Genomic DNA, 15212 nt, shown 5'->3' with positions numbered 1-15212 from the left:
TGACTTGATTTCAACTTGGAATTCCTTATGGTTTATTTTGCTTTATTTAGCAATATAACGACGCGCATTTATTCATGTTGATTATTGCTCAGTTTTGGAGAACAGTTTTGCGTACTGACCCACCACTTTAGTCTAATAAAGTGTCCGCTTTACTCCTCCTTTCCAGGCCACGTCCGTGTCGTTCTCATTGATTACGTCAGTCCAGCTTATCTTGTCAAGAGCAATGCGAAGATCACTAGAATTTGCGTGTCTGTAATTGCATTTTCTTGGACTGTCGTGTTGACTATGTTGAAAGTAGCACTTCCTGCTACCTTTAGTATGACGTGTCGGTGATTACTTACCCAAAAGCATTAGGTTGGTGTTAAGTGAATTACTTAGTCCAAAGATTTAGGTCGGTGTTCAAGTGAATCACTTCAGCCAAAGAGCTGTGTCAAATGAATCGCTTGAGCCAAAGCTTCTGGGCGGTGTTCGGTGAATCACTTGAGCCAACGCATCAGACCGGAGTTCAGTGAATCATTTGAGCCAAAGATCCAGACGGGTATTGGGTGAATTACTCCCACCAAAGCTCTATGAGCGGCCAAGGAATATTATCAAGCCCCCGAGGCAAACATCCAAACTTCCACATCTGGTTCCCAGGACAACGGGAAAGATCTTGCCTCTACACCGTCTGTCTGGCTCGAATATTGGACCCCCGAGCACCGTGGTGTCCTTCACGCTGCTGGTTAAGTACCCACGTCAATGATTCAGAACCTCTAGCTTCACTGTCTCACTTCCATCTACATACATGAGGAATTTAAGATAGTTTTACCGTCCTCCGCCAGATGGCTTGGTAGTGAAGCTTTGGTTATCAGGTTCTCTCGTGTACACATCTGCCGGGCAAGACTCGTTATTTGTTGATATTTGTACACCTGCTGTGAACCTGGCCGACCTGGCCACGCGGAATGACCCACTGTTTCGCGGGAGAAAGAACCATGATTAGTCTGTTCTTATTCTATCTTGGCGAAGATGGTACGACCCTTGAGCACTTAGGACGACCCTTAAGCGAGTGGGACGACCCTTGTGCACACGGCGCGACCCTTGAGAACGACGATGAGGCCCTTCAGCACGACCGTACGACCTTTGAGTACACTGTACGACCTTGGAGTACACGGTGCGACCTTTGAGTACACGGTGCGAACTTTGAGCACACGGTACGACCTTTGAGTACACGGTGTGACCTTTGAGTACACGGTGCGACCTTTGAGTACACGATGCGAACTTTGAGTACACGGTGTGACCTTTGAATACACGGTACGACCTTTGAGTACACGGTGCGACCTTTGAGTACACGGTGCGACCTTTGAGTACGCGGTACGACCTTTGAGTACACGGTACGACCTTTGAGTACACGGTGCGAACTTTGAGTACACGGTGTCACCTTTGAGTACACGGTACGACCTTTGAGTACACGGTGCGACCTTTGAGTACACGGTGCGACCTTTGAGTACATGGTGCGAACTTTGAGTACACGGTGCGACCTTTGGGTACACGGTGCGACCTTTGAGTACACGTTGCGAACTTTTGAGTACACGGTACGACCTTTGAGTATACGGTGCGACCTTTGAGTACACGCTGCGATCTTTGAGTACACGGTGCGACCTTTGAGTACACGGTACGACCTTTGGAGAACGACGACAAGAACAACCTGCACGACGGTACTGCCTGAAAACGACGGCACGATCCTTGAGCACGACGACACGAACTTACTGAGCACGACAGCTCGACCCCTGAGTATGAAGGACTGGTCCACAAGCTGACCTTCAAGGTCAGATCCAGAAGTCGTAAACGTCGTACAGGAGAGTCGTACCACCGTGCTCAGGGAGGGTACAGTCATGCTCGAGGGTCGTGCCAGCGGGGGTTTCCCTCGTGAGGTCGTGCCGACAGTCATGCACTATGTTGGAGAGCATGGTAGATCTGTGTCATGCATGGATCACGCTGGAATCTGGTGCGGCACAGTTCTGACCCACACATTACACATGACGCGTACATATGTTGTATTTACACGTCTTCGTATCACGTGACGTATGTTGGCACGTTAATGGCGGGTGGGTGTACGTGTGAGTGAGGGACCCCCAAGACTGCCACGCCACCCTTGTGTACGCTGCTGTAACACGTCTCCCCTCCCCCCATCACCACCATGTACAGAGCGTCATACTCGTTCATATCTCGTCACCTGTGTTACCCGCACGTGACGTGTGTGTGTGTGTGTGTGTGTGTGTGTGTCCTTCATTAACGTGCAGCGGGTGTAGCAGACCCGTTTACTAAGTAAGGTAATCGCACCTGCGGAATTTATTGCCATGGAAATTGTCGTCTTAACATGTTTTTATATGCATGTGTCTCAGGAAGAATGCTGTACGAATATGATGTGTGTGTTTGTGTGTGTGTGTGTGTATGTGTATGTGAGTGTGTGTGTGTGTGTGTGTGTGTGTGTGTGTGTGTGTGTGTGTGTACATATATTTTTGTGGTACATACATGTATGTGTTTTTAGTTGCACGTAAGTGTGGTTAAGTTGCTTTCGCCTTCATGTATCGTTCTGTCTGAGTACAGTATGAACATGTAATTACCTTTTTGTACTGCACAAGTAAGACGTTGTACACTCGTGGTGCCTGACCCATCTCCTCAACCATCTCAGTTATCATAAAACTTCGTCAACTTCTGTATGTTCTCCATATATAATGTTGTCTCAGACACTTTATTCTACTCCTGCACTACACGTAGATGTAGTATAAGAGTCCTTCATTACATACTTTCTAACAAGTTTATTCTTTAATTTCAGGTTATGTCTATAGTTGTCCTGTTTCTTTATTAACGAGTCTTCACCTTCCATATCATCAAGCTTACTTACAGACTCACAAGGTGTGATGCTCTCCCCCATCACTAGATGTACTATCTTCCATAGTGGGCAAATCTAAGGCCTCTAGACCTTATCTGTAACTCAGTTCTCTTAATTCCTCCGGCACCATCTTTGTTGCCTTCCTCTGGACCTTCTCTATTAGCTCTTTGTGCTTCTTTAAGTCCGGTTACCAAACCTGAAAAGCATATTCTAGTTTTAGCCTTACGTAGAATGTTAACAGCTTGATGAATATTTCCTTATCTAATCACCTGGACGGTATGCTAACCATTACCAGCAGAAAGTTTGTCTCAACTATTCTCCTCATGTGGGACTCTGGCAATAGGATAGTGTCGACTCCCTTTCTCCCTCCCACACTCACACTCCTGAACCTTAGTTCCTGCCACATGATGATAATATTGAGTCCGTCTTTCACTGTGTCCCATCCTCATTACCCGACATCGACTAGGGTTGAATTTCATCAACCATTTAACAGACCAACTTTAGTGCCTGTTTAGTTCCCCTCGTAAGTTGATGCAGTCCTCCTCGCTTTTCAGGTGTGTGTATGTGTGTGTGTGTGTGTGTGTGTGTGTGTGTGTGTGTGTTTAAGGGAGCGATGTGTATATTCATGTGTTTGTGAATGAAACTGTTTTTTTTTTTATATACACTTGAATACCTCTATGTCCATATCTGTTCGTGTGTACTTGCGTGTATTTGTGTGGTTTGTGTTTGTAAGTGTTCGCGTTGTAGGGGCCTTTGTGTTTTTGCTGTCTGTGCTCATACTTGTTACCTCAAGTTGTGTGTATCACATTCTTGTAATGTTTCACTTGTGTTCGTGTTTATCATAACTGTTTAGCACCGAGACCTAACGCTTGCCTCGGGTGTACGAAAGAACCAGAGTATTGTAGGAATACATTTGTTACTTGGCTGTTGTATGAATACACTCGCTACAGTAGAACCAGACTGTGGTATAAGTATACTCGCTATTTTAGAACCAGATTATTGTATAAATGCATCAGATACTTCAGAACAAGATTACTATATAAATACATCAGCTACTTCAGAATCAGAGTATTGTATAAATACATCAGATACTTCAGAACAAGATTACTGCATAAATACATTTGCTACTTCAGAACCAGTGTTATATAAATACATTCGCTACTTTCTGGAGTGGAAGGGGGAGGGGGGGTGGTCATTAATAATACGAGTGTAATTTGTATTTTGTGCATCCTGCTAATTGCAGCCTGGTGGATTAATTCATTGGAAATTAAGCGAGATGGAATTTAATCATGAGTCTGTTTATTCGGAAATGGTTAAGCCTTTTGGTGTGATGTGCTATGTTTGATTCCGGGAGTTGACCTTACTTTTCGCTCTTCTATAGGTAGAACCAACACTACAGAGTCACTTTAATAACATTACAGCATTAGATACATCGACCAGTTACAAGGACAGCATTACACCATTAGATACATCGACCAGATGACCAGATACAGCAACATATTCGTTAATGCTTGAGGAAACTCTTCGTAATTCCATCATCTACACGTTGATGGTGTGTAAGATGTAGTCACGTTGATGATGGTAATGGTATCTGAGGCTGATTAATACATCAACGACACCATGATAACTGGGGCTCAGACGTATGACCATGATGTACTTCTGTAATTCAGTGACAGTCATGTATGAGAGACACGTTGATGACGACACAGACACATTCATGACTACATCATCAACATATTGATGACCACAGCGATACTTTAATAACGCCAAAGACACACCGAAAACAACGAGACATTAATGACTATGACACACTGATGACTACAATAATGATCACCCCAGCACATTGATGATTCCGACACTGATTAATACAGAGACGCATCGATAACTACGTCGTCTCATTGATGACCACATGGACAATGGCTACATCAACACACTGATTACTAAAGACATCAATAGATACGACATAATAATAACAGTGACACGGGGTAAGTCACAGGGCGACGTTATGAGAACAATAGTGATAGATTGACAACGATAGCTGACAACATCACTGATTGATATCAGAATATATATATATATATATATATATATATATATATATATATATATATATATATATATATCGTCGAAGGTTCAGTCTGGATGTGTGGTGTACACAGAGAAGATTAGGGTAAGGATGTTTCGAGGAATGGATATGGAGATTTTGATCTGAGTGAACTTAATAGAAGGAAAGTCGGAATGTACTTAGGGTAAAGCAATGATTTGTAGACGAAGCAGAGAGCGGGATGACTGGAGTAGGAGCGCGGATGCAAGTGCTGGAATAGGCTATACGTTAAATCTAGTGAGAGAGAAAGGCATTGACGTCACTTCAGGGAGAGTCAAGTGATTGGGAAATGAAAGTAGGAAGTGCGGAGGAAAAGTGAATATGAAGGGATAAGTATTATGCAGAGCTAAGCTTGGTGTAGGAAGGGAATGCACTTGGTCTTGGACTCGTGATTGATGCTGAACAAGGAGTAGGGTGGATGTGACCGAAGGTTGTGTCAATTTGTTTGGTCTGGCGTACAGTTTCGAGGATAAAGATCCTCCCTCTGCAAATTTCAGTTCAGTCTGGGTCGGAGTGTCTTCGCTCTTCCTGATTTATCGCTGGTGCGTACGATTCCTAAAAACTGCAGAGCTGGGACGGATATCTGGAGTGTAGGGAAAGATAGAATTATGCAAGACCCAGTTTTATTAACTCAGCTACGATAGTGTCACAGACGTGTTACGGTCCATTAATTCATGGAACATTTCTGTATAGAAACAGGAGCACACTTTTTTGGAAATCGGATGGAATCTAAGCGTGCTGAACATGGAAACGGGGAATCTGGTTTAGGGTGCGAAATTTCGTGCCTCGGAAGTGTTGTATATACAAATTGGATTATCGATCTTTGTGGGAGAGCTCAAATTTGGATGGGTTTTAGGCTGATGTTACCTAATGGTTAAGTTGGAAGCGTGGGTACGACAGTGACTCAGGCACTCAAAATTGATCCTTGCTAGCACATGTTGGTATACTTCTATGGTATTAGTTTTGCCCGAGAGCTGCTGCTTGTGTGACGAGGGACCCTTTATATCGGAAGTTGCAGCATCACAGATCATTGGTGGCATCAGAACTAAGGGGACGATTTGGAATAAAAATGATTGCCTTCACGATGAAGCTGAAACGTGTTATGCACATTGTTTCCCAAATGAGTGAGGAGAGATTGACCAAGAGGATATATGTGTCGGAGGTGGAGGGAACGAGGAGAAGAGGGAGACCAAATTGGAGGTGGAAAGATGGAGTGAAAAAGATTTTGTGTGATCGGGGCCTGAACATGCAGGAGGGTGAAAGGAGGGCAAGAAATAGAGTGAATTGGAGTCATGTGGTATACAGGGGTTGACGTGCTGTCAGTGGATTGAAGCAAGGCATGTGAAGCGTCTGGGGTAAACCATGGAAAGCTGTGTAGGTATGTATATTTGCGTGTGTGGACGTGTGTATGTACATGTGTATGGGGGGGGGGGGTTGGGCCATTTCTTTCGTCTGTTTCCTTGCGCTACCTCGCAAACGCGGGAGACAGCGACAAAGTATAAAAAAAAAAAAAAAAAAAAAAAATATATATATATATATATATATATATATATATATATATATATATATATCCTAGGGTTAGATGTTCCATGCATGACGTAGAGGACGACTAAAAGGTGGAAGCCAAGGGGGTGGAGGCCCTCCCTTCGTATATTCTAATTTCTAACACATGGAAGGGAACGAGTAGCCCAGCGAGGAGAGCTCATCCTCGTCGAAGGTTCAGTCTGGATGTGTGTGGATGTTACCACACGAGAAGATAAAGTAGAGATAGGTAGTATGTTCGAGGAATGGATCATGGATATTCTTGATCTGAGTGAAACAAACCTCAAAGGTGAAGAGGAAGAGCGAATGTCTCACGGGTAAAGTCCTGAGGTTAGTGTGAAGACGAAAGCAGAAGAGCGGGTAGTGTATCTGCTGAGGTAGGAGCCGCTGGGAGGGATGCAAGTGCTTGAGAGATGGTAGTGACTGATAGCGTGAGGAAGTTAAATGCTTAGTGAAGTAGGAAAGAAAAGGCATATGGACGTCACTTTCAGGGAAGGAGTTCAAGTGATTGGGAAATGCAAAAGAGGAAGCGGCAGGAGGAAAACATCAAGATGAAGGGTCTGAGTAAGAACACAAGCTAGAGCTTGGGTGAGAGGGTATCACCTTGGCTCTGGATAGGGAACTCTGATTTCGATGCATTATACAAGACAGCTAGGGAGTGGATGTGACCGAATGAGGTCAATTTTCGTTTGCTCCTGGCGCTACCTTTCTGCGCGGATAACAGTATATCCTTCCCTCTGCAAATTTCCTTCAGATCTGGTCCCTCTTCCCTCACTCTGTTTTCATCGCTTCTCGACGCAACTTCCTCAATAAACTCAGACCTGGACGGGATATCTCAGTGAGGTAGACGAAATCTGATTAAGTTTATTGCTTCTAAGACCCAGTTTCTATCTATCTCTCAGTCGAAAGCTCCTCACAACTTTTCTCTCTCCTTTGACTCAATGAACATTTCTGTTATTACTGTAACACCCACTCTTTCTTGGAAACCTCGCATTACGGAAATAGCTAAGTCTGCCTGAAAGAAACCGGGAATCCTGTTTAGGTGTCGAAATTTCTTTTCCTCGGAACAGTTGTTCCGTCTATACAAATGATTAATCCGTCCTTGTGTGGAGTACTGCTCTCACATTTGTGATGGTTCTAGCTCTGTATCCTTACCTGATAGAGTTAAGTTGAAAGCTGTACGACCAGTGAACTTTCCAAGGCTAACTTCAAAACTTGATCCCCTTGCCCTACGCAGCAATGTTGGTTCACTTTCCCTTTTCTATAGGTATTACTTTGTTTTTTGCTCCCGAGAGCTGGCTGCTTGTGTGCCCCCACCGCTAGCGAGACCACTTAATATTCGGCAAGTTGCTGCATCACATGATCATTGTGTGGCCATCAGCAACTCAAGGGTGGGCCGTTTTGATACCTGTTTCGTCCCTTACACGTCGAAGCTTTGGAACGTCCTATCCTCTCATGTCTTTCCCAATAACTATGACCTGGCACATTATAAAAGACATGATTTTAACTTCCACCCAAATTCGTAATTGCTTTCCCTGTCTCTTCTTTTTCTCTTTTGTAATCCTCTCTATGTTTCAATTAAGGCCCGGCTTGATGTGGACATGACTGGAACTTTCAACATAAAAAATGAAAAGGGCTGTCAAACCTTTGAGCATGACGTCATAACCCTTTAGTGAGATAACCAGCCTTGTGCCATTACCCTGAAGCTTCAGGTCAAGTCGTACTGAAGGATCGTAACGGCCTTACTAAAGTCGTATCGTAGTGCGAGAGTCGTGACGTCACGTTGAAGAGGGTAGTTTTAGATAACATTTTTAAGGAGCATGTGTCAGGTTTAACGCTGCTACCGAGTACGTCATTCGCTGTAAACAGTTCTTCAGCTTAAGCCCCGCTCATGCGCAAGGAAAATAATCTTAGAAAACGTCGTGAGATATTTCCACAAACGTCGTGAGCTGGTTAGCCCGAGATCCCGTGCCGTCATAACCAACGACCACAGACGTCTTGTTTATCCCGAGGTCTGTGTTGAACATCATTGGTTACCCGGGTCTATCTTGATCGTATGCCTTCAACCATGATTCGGACGCACATCATGCATTATGATACGAATATATATATATATATATATATATATATATATATATATATATATATATATATATATATATATATGATCACTTTTTGTGAAAGAAATCCATTTATATACACAGCTGGTGTTGCATTAGACAAGGCGAGGTGTATAAATCGTGTATATTGTATGAATTGTGAATTATTCTACATGAACTATATGACATGTTCCCTGTCAGCTGCGTCAACGGTTGTCAGCTAACCACACGGAGAGCAGGAGCAGCAGCAGCAGCAGCAGCTGGAAGCCTCGTTGCTCCTGCTGACACCGGCGATCCTGGAAAATGTCAATTTCGCATTCTGCTGACGACATCTTCGCTGATTGTTTTATTGTCAGAATTCCAACCGAGCTGATACTAATGGAGGGAAATCACGCCAGTTGTTGATACATGGAGGGGGGGAGGGGGCCCACGTGTCTGGTGGGGTGTGTGTTGACGCCATAGACACGGGTCTGTTCAGGCAAGTTATTGTCACGGATAGTAACAGGTGGTGTGTGTGTGTGTGGGGTCCCAGTTCTCCTGCAGGTTATGGTATAAAGATGCCAGGTGTTAGTCTGCAGGAGAGCGTTAAGAACCTGCCAAGATATATATACATATGTATATGCCAGGTAAGTTTGAACTGGTGTCATTCAAGTCTTGACACCAAGCACTTCCATCTAACTTTGTCCACTCGATGCCTCGGATGTTTGGATGCGTGTGTGTGTGTGTGTGTGCAAGCATCGCTTGCCTGTCCCTCCCCATACAGCATTAGAAACCCCGGAGGATGTAAGGTGTAGCTTTACAGAGGAGACCCCTCGCATGGGATATTGATACCAGAAGTAACGTAGTACAGGATATCATTATCAAATTGGTAAGTGGGTATGATTCGAGTTTGTCTTTCGCGAGGCATAATTATTTGCGCTGTCTCAACATCCGATTCACCCGGCACTGCTTCATACATACGTACCAATGGTCTCGTCACGGGAGGGTAATGAAAAAAGTAAGTGAAAATATATGTAAAAGCAAAAGGAAATAAAACTATCCAATTGCTGGTGGCTGGCAGCGTCTGAGCTTGGTTGAAAATTCATACACTAGATGGCAACACCAGCAACCATTCCCCGCCATATTGAGCTGGGCCGACCCACATTCGACACGAGTGAGTTTTTCTCATTTTATATGGTTTTTAGAGCTTTCTTGTGTTATTCAGTGCAAAATCTAAGGACATAAGAACAGTGTCCTCCTATGTGGAAGATGTGAAGTGCATACGTGAAGTGCTAATCATGGAAACCAGTGAAAATGTGATGTAGTCTGCTATGTTATGGATCGATGTAAGAGAGAGCTAGGGAGGGCTGGCCGCCTCTCGGATTCGTGTGTGTGCGTATGTCACGGCCAGCTTCCGTGTGGAAATAACATCATATATACCCAAAGCTGGTCGGTCAGTTGTTGATAGGGGAGCGCAAAAAATCGCCGTATTGGTGGAAAATTCGGCGAATGGATCGGAGGGGCGAAGGAAACTCTGTCGATGAGTGGGGTGAGGCCCCGCGGAAGTATCTTAGCCCTGGCCTGTTGCGGGACCCACTACTCAGCCGCTATGGGCGAAAAATTTACCCCGAAAAACCCCACGACACGCCCTGCCTGTGCCCCGTGACCCTCTCAAGGACCATCCCGTCAGGAGGACCAGGTCGGCCTCGGGACCACCTGGGGGGGTTAGTGGGCGGGGTAGGGGGGACCATGTGCTGCCGCTCCCGCTGGCTGCTCCTTCTGGCCTAACGGGGTGCACGGGGTCAATGAATTAAGACACGGACACTCGTGTGAAAACTTCTCTCCCATGGGCGGTGTGTGTGTGTGTGTGTCTGTGTGTGTGTGTCTGTGTGTGTGTGTGTGTGTGTGTGCGCCTCTGCCATGCACACCTGACTCTTCAACGTTGTGAACATCATCATTGATTTATGGTGTCTATGTCTCCCTCTCTCAGGCACGCCCCACCTGGACCCACCCCTTATTGGCGGGCCAACCTCGCTCTTGTGAAAGTGTTGAATGCAGGCAGCCTCTGGCCTCGCTGGCCCAGCAGAACACATGGTTCTGCATGTCTTATGGAAACAATTAACCATCGTTAGCCTCAGCCTATGCAAGACGACCTCCTCCCACCCTCCACACACACACTCTAACCTGGGCTTTATCACCTGGTAGCCAACAACAAGAGAGAAGTACCCACGTCGGGGTTGACTTCGACGTGAGATATACACGTATTAACGTTTACGACAGATGTTCCCATGTGAGGGGTAATCATCACAGAGGTGTCCATAGCACCTGGGATAATTCTGGCGCACGTAATGCAGGATTTGAATTTGAATTTGAGGAGACGCCGGCATCAGGAGTGTTTTCCTTTGTTGCGGGAGAGGTTGGGACGTGGTCCAGAGCGGGTGATGTACATTATGATTATTTTTTTTATTCTTCCACTGTACCTTTATTTATGATTATTATTATTATTGATTAATGGTCTTATCACTTCTACTATTGTTTTCATTGTTTAGTTATTTGCAGTGGATCTTATGTTTTTTTTGCTGCTGATCTTTGTTGTCATTTCACTGCTTATGTAATTATTTACCTTTTGTTGCTCGGTTATTGTGTGTCCATCATGTTAACTACATTGAGGAAAGCCACGTATATTACGCCCTGTTAACTAGATCATGATTTCCCATGTAAATAGAGTGCAGCTGTTTCTTTGGGTGAGGTGGTTGTGACCACGAAACCATCATGTCGTGTATCGTGTTGTGATGGATAGTTTTATTGTGGAAAATGTATATACCAATTCGTAAATCCTTTTATTTCCAATTTTCTTAGTTGACTGTTGTTACCACGTGTAAAAAGACATTTACACACCTGTTGATATATTGACGATTGTAAAATTAAGTATATATATATATATATATATATATATATATATATATATATATATATATATATATATATATATTATATATGAATATGTATCATGTACACAATCAGGTTGTAGTAAGGATCATGTTACCCTACATAGCACTGTGAACCTCTAGTCAGTGTACTGGGAGTTAACCGGAGCCTTGACTTTGTGTGTACCGGTGAATAGGGAATACCGGGCTTCAGGCCACACCACCCGCCTTACTGGTGTACCGGGAGATGGGCTGTGACGGGCCTGCGTGTACCGGTGGGTCTATCGCACTGGGGAGTACGTGATATTCTGAGACTAGGTATATACCGGGGTTGCGCTTTACCGGGAGTTCGCTGGTAGCCGTGGTAGAACACGTCCTCCCCAGTTTTTGTGTCATTTTACTCTTTTGCTTGTATAGTAGGATTGTATAATTACAATTAACTCCCGTGTTCTCGATAAAACCCCAGTCATAAAAGATAAAATCCCGGATCTGTAAAGAAAAATGTTACCCAAGTTAGTGAGGTATTAAAGATTATATGAGCATTGAGGAATGACATACAGAGTAGCTCTGTTTAATGAGAATATTTCTGGCTGTCAAGTATATAAACATACCTGTTGAGCTTTTTTGTTATTATTTTCAGCCATTATGATTAAGATCATAACTTTATATTGAAAGCATTTCTGTTGGAGATTATTTTGTTTACTGTTAAAAAGTTTCTGAGCTTCACTTTCATTATAGTAATGAAGAGAACTTGTGAGCCAGTATCAGATATAATGCGAACGTAAAGATGTGATGATTTTCATGTTACAATAATTAGTTTGTAATATTGATCTTCCCCGGTGGAGAGGGGAAAAATCTCCACAGTTAATTTAAAGAATGCGAGTACAACGCGTATCTTGGGATTTCCTAAATGAATATCACTTCAAGTTAGGTGGTAATAACTACATCTTTTATAGCACCTCACTGCTCTCTGTACGGACTTACATGACAGGATTTTGTATAAGCCACAGTCGATATGTATGGTGAATAACACGATGACAATAGTCTAGTGTTATGTGCTGGATTCTGTCCTGGAGAATCTGATCTTACCTTGATCGTATGATCTCTGGCTGGGGTAAGGCCACACCGCTGTGCCAACTGTTCAACATCAAGGCCTTAGGTGTGCAAACCCTACACTTTATGGCTGTACGGATGTCCCCTCCGGATAATTCCGGCTGTTAGAGGCCGCAGCCTGCAGGCCTGTGTACTGCCTTCCACGATATGGCCGGCAAAGTGCACCTTGTGGCTGTTCTTAAAGTATTATAGAAATAGTGAGTTTAACAGTTTCGGGTCTCAAATCTTCTGCATTGTTTTCCGCTATCACTTATTTTTCATGTGTGTATATATATATATATATATATATATATATATATATATATATATATATATATATATATATATATATATTTGTTTTCCAAGTGTGTATAAGAAAGAACAACTCGTGGAGATTTAGGGATCTTCACCCCCACAACCCAGGCTTGACCCAGGCTGTTGCATTAGGTCGTTGGTCGACCAAAGTCTTGGAAGCCGCAACCCTGAGGCCCACACAGCTCCCCACAACCTGGTTGGTCTGGTAATTCCCCCCAGGGTTCAGCACGTCATTTATATCTCCCGTTTGTGCGTTAGGCGGTAGACTAGACCATGTAGGCTTCAGGCCCATCAACTGCCTGGGTCACGAAGGCCGTCAAACGCCATCCAACAACCGAGAATAATATTTGAACACCTTCGTCAGGTGTGCAGGATAATTGTGAGACCACGTACACTCTTCCTATGTACCAAGCACTTACCAGCTGTGATGTATTTGTATTGTATACCAGCTGTGTTATTTGTATATCAGGATTGCATACCAGCTGTGTTGTTTGTATATATGTATTGCATACCAGCTGTGATGTATGTATATCTGTATTGTATACCAGCTGTGTTATTTGTATATCACGATTGCCTACCAACTGTGTTGTTTGTATATATGTATTGCATACCAGCTGTGATGTTTGTATATCAGGATTGCATACCAGCTGTGATGTTTGTATATCAGGATTGCATTCATTCGCTTTGTATGTATGGTCCATGTCAGTTGTTTACATGTTAGTGTAACAAGCACACTCAATATGTATATGACGCTCACCAGCTCTTTTTTGTTTACATACCAGTATGACATATATTCTCATTGTTTATATGGCTCATCCAGTTCTTTATATGGCTCATCCAGTTCATAAGTTGGTGATGAACAGAAGAACAGGGAGAACAGAAGGAAAAGGTAGCAAAGATGGAAGAATGGGGAATATCTTTATGTGTCTTGGTGAGTATAAAACCCCACAGAGGGTCAAGATTTTAATCCTGTGTTGAGTATGTGTTTATCTTTCGTCCTTGGAGCGTCTGCTGCTCACGCTCTCAAAACAAGTAATGTCGATTTGATTTGTGCTTTTTTTTTTATTATATTGATATGTACTGTATTGATATTTACTCACGAGATGTTGTTACTAGAATGAGTTTCTTTTCTCTCACTTGAGTTTTTTTTTCTTCATTCTCTTCAGAAGCAGTTAAGATACTTTAGTATATGTATATGGATACAATCTACATTATACATGGAGAGATAGAAGTATCCACACTGAGTTTTTATATCTAACCAGACCACGTTATGATCACTTCAGTGTAGCCGTCGTAAGTGTACTGAGGGAAGGGATGGTCAGTATAGCATGAGTCATAGTTACGTGGTTCACGATGTAGATGGCTCAGGATGTACCGTGGGTCACAGTGTAGCAGGGGTCAAGGTATACCGTGGGTTACAGTGTAGCAGGGGTCGAGTTAACCGTGGGTCACAGTGTAGCAGGGGTCAGGATGTACCGTGGGTCAGTGTAGCAGGGGTCAAGGTATACCGTGGGTCACAGTGTAGCAGGGGTCGAGTTAACCGTGGGTCACAGTGTAGCAGGGGTCAGGATGTACCGTGGGTCACAGTATAGCAGGGGCCGGGGTGTACCGTGGGTAACAGTATAGCAGGGGTCTGGGTGTACCGTGGGTCACAGTGTAGCAGGGGTCGGGGTGTACCGTGGGTCACAGTATAGCAGGGGTCTGGGTGTACCGTGGGTCACAGTGTAGCAGGGGTCGGGGTGTACCGTGGGTCACAGTATAGCAGGTGTCTGGGTGTACCGTGGGTCACAGTGTAGCAGGGGTCGGGGTGTACCGTGGGTCACAGTATAGCAGGGGCCGGGGTGTACCGTGGGTCACAGTATAGCAGGGTTCGGGGTGTACCGTGGGTCACAGTATAGCAGGGGTCTGGGTGTACCGTGGGTCACGGTGTAGCAAGGGTCGGGTGTACCGTGGGTCACAGTATAGCAGGGGCCGAGATGCACCGCCGGTCACAGTACAGCAGGGGCCGGGGTGTACCGTGGGTCACAGTGTAGCAGGGGTCGGGGTGTATCGTAGGTCACATTTAACAGGGGTCGGCGTGTATCGTGGGTCACAGTGTAGCAGGGGTCGAGGTGTATCGTAGGTCACAGTATAGCAGGGGTCGGGTGTACCGTGGGTCACAGTGTAGCAGTGGTCGGGGTGTACCGTGGGTCACGGTATAGCAGGGGTCTGGGTGTACCGTGGGTCACAGTGTAGCAAGGGTCGGGGTGTACCGTGGGTCACAGTGTAGCAGGAGTCGGGGT

The 15212-nt window shown here is 44.5% G+C and overlaps 1 protein-coding gene across 9 annotated transcripts in view; it reads left to right on the top strand.

Annotated features, from left to right (window-relative positions):
* Positions 1–9693: 9693 nt before the first annotated feature.
* Positions 9694–15212, top strand: part of LOC139749360 (uncharacterized) — a 512783-nt gene continuing 507264 nt past the window's right edge. For all 9 annotated transcript variants that reach the window (XM_071663109.1, XM_071663101.1, XM_071663103.1 and 6 more), the window contains exon 1: positions 9694–9770. The gene's annotated coding sequence lies outside the window, so the exon portion shown is untranslated. The remainder of the gene's footprint in view (positions 9771–15212) is intronic.

The sequence above is a fragment of the Panulirus ornatus genome, chromosome 7 (genome assembly GCF_036320965.1).
Source record: "Panulirus ornatus isolate Po-2019 chromosome 7, ASM3632096v1, whole genome shotgun sequence".
Taxonomy (NCBI): Eukaryota; Metazoa; Arthropoda; class Malacostraca; order Decapoda; family Palinuridae; genus Panulirus; species Panulirus ornatus.
This window is presented reverse-complemented; position numbering and strand designations above follow the sequence as displayed.